The sequence below is a fragment of the Ailuropoda melanoleuca genome, chromosome 19 (genome assembly GCF_002007445.2).
Source record: "Ailuropoda melanoleuca isolate Jingjing chromosome 19, ASM200744v2, whole genome shotgun sequence".
NCBI lineage: Eukaryota > Metazoa > Chordata > Mammalia > Carnivora > Ursidae > Ailuropoda > Ailuropoda melanoleuca.
The window spans coordinates 14,632,813-14,635,449 of NC_048236.1; positions in this window are offsets into that span (position 1 = coordinate 14,632,813).

Genomic DNA, 2,637 nt, shown 5'->3' on the forward strand with positions numbered 1-2,637 from the left:
GAAATGTAGTAAGACTGAATCCTGATGCAACTCTGGTTCTGTTTTCCTTTGTCTTCTCCATGGTACCCATCTAGAACAGATACTTCAGAAGACAATCCCAATTACTGGCTGGAAGTTTAAAACCTAAGTTAGAACTTTCAGTCCCCACCCTTAGGGGTCACAAGATTCTCACTTCCAAATTTGAATTGATTTCATTTCCAAATTTGAAACATCAGATATGAAACACTGCCTCACCTGGGGCTTTTATGATGAGAACATACAATTTTTTTTTTAGGGAAAAAAACCCTTCAAGCATGAGTATCTGCTAAATAGATTTTTGAACAGAATTCCATTTGATTATATATAAAAGTAGAATATATATATTTTTATTATACATTTTAAAAATTTGATATTAATAGTTTTCATTATGTATGTATTTTTGTCATGGCATTTAGCTTTTAAGTGCTTCATTAAGTATATCCTTGAGTCATTAACAAATATTTTTGGCTTTTCAGTTTTCTCTACCATTTTTCCATGTGTTTCACTGATTTCAAGGCAGCTGTTAAATTTTAAACAGTTCATTAAAAATTATGTGTCCAGGGGCGCCTGGGTGGCGCAGTCGTTAAGCGTCTGCCTTCGGCTCAGGGCGTGATCCCAGCATTCTGGGATCGAGCCCCACCATCAGGCTCCTCTGCTAGGAGCCTGCTTCTTCCTCTCCCACTCCCCCTGCTTGTGTTCCCTCTCTCCCTGGCTATCTCTCTCTCTGTCAAATAAACAAATAAAATATTAAAAAAAAATTATGTGTCCAACAGATATGAAAATTGTTGCTCGGTTTATGTACATATGACTAAGAGATAAATATATAAAATGTCTTAGTGATGAAAGTATTATATTTATCTCTCAAAAGATAAAACTACTAAAACACATTTTTCTTAATATTTTATAAATGCATTTGGGTTAGTGGATGTTCTAAATAACCATGAGCCATTTGAAAGAGTGCTTTTAAATGATATTGTTTATCTCCCACAAAGTAAATACTCTGAAGGCTAGTACTTCTATTCCTAAGCCAGTGCATTCTGGAATTAACGCTATCACAAAAGTCCATTATTTCCAATTCAAATAAAATAATTACTGAAACAGAAAGTAATAATTGATTTTTTAAATTTAAAATTTTAATAATTTAAATTGATTTTTAATTTCTACATTTGTCAAAAACTTTTAAGTTCCTATGCATAGCATTTATCATGGTAGCATTATAAATCAAAAGATTTACTGTTAATCTTTTTCATGATTAGACTAGTATTTCTCAAATTTGAGTAACTCAAAGAAGTCTTTAAGAGGAAGAAAATCATCAAGGATCCCAGAGTGGATGTAGATCATTTTGATGTCAATGTAATAATTGTGATAATTTTTACATGTGTGTAGCTAAGACACCCATGTAAAACCTAAGCACGTTTACATATTAAACTCAAAATTGTAAAGCCAACACAATTTCAATTGTCCATATTTAATTTGCTGGATGATGTTTTGCCGAAATTAAAAAGCACGTTTTAAGGTTAATAATGCAAAAATTTAGTCACTGTTTTACTTGATATTTTTTATTTTGAGCACGGTGAATCATCATCTGAATCATTGTCATTACCATCATGGATTATTTATTTCTTTATTTAAAAAATGCATTTGGGGGCGCCTGGGTGGCTCAGTCAGTTAAGTGTCTGCCTTTGGCTTAGGTCATGATCTCAGGGTCCTGGGATAGAGCCCCATGTCAGGCTCCCTGCTCAGTGGGGAGTCGGCTTCTCCCTCTCCTTCTGCAGCTCCCCCTGCTTGTGCTCTCTCTCTCTGTTTCAAATAAATAAATAAATAACATCTTTAAAAAATAATAAAAATTAAAATTAAAAAAGTGATTGTTTTTCACCACTACAATTGATTGGAGGAACAATCCAGTTAATTATTCACTACAAAATGCAAGAGAGAAAAATTTAAAAATACCACTGACTAAAAATCCTTCTTTGTATATTTATTTTTATGTGTACTGCTTGTACCCTGTTGCAAGTTTGTACATACAAAGGCAGAATCAGAGCAATATTTCTACTTGCAGTATCAACTGAGAACTGGTGGGATGGGCTGGGTAGGTCTTTGGAACCACTAAATGTCTTTTGAATTGTAAATCCTGTGAAAACACAACTGTCTTATCACAAATCTCTATTCCAACTACTGTAAAATCTTTGTTTAGTGAACCAAAGCATCATTTATCTTATTTGGGTCCAGTGAATGTTTTCCATGTTTAAGTTCACCTCTGTTGTGTTTCCAATAGTACTTTATGTTCTACAATGGTTTGTTTTCACAGTATCAGATCAAACCTTGACTATTAAATATTTCAAGAAACCAAAGTCTTATTCTTGAGAATGTCTTGCATTTGAAAATTATGCAAATTATGACTGCAAGATAGTAGCTAGTTTTATCTGTATAACTCTTGAAAAAATCCAAGAACAATGGTGATGCAGGATGAGGATTGACATTTTGACTTTAGAACCTGTTACTCTTAGAGCAGCTGGATGTGTTTACCAATACATGGCAAGACAAACTGTGTCATTTCACACAAGCATATGACAGCGGTGGGATTGCATCATATGCAGTGATTGGCACTGAAGCCATCTA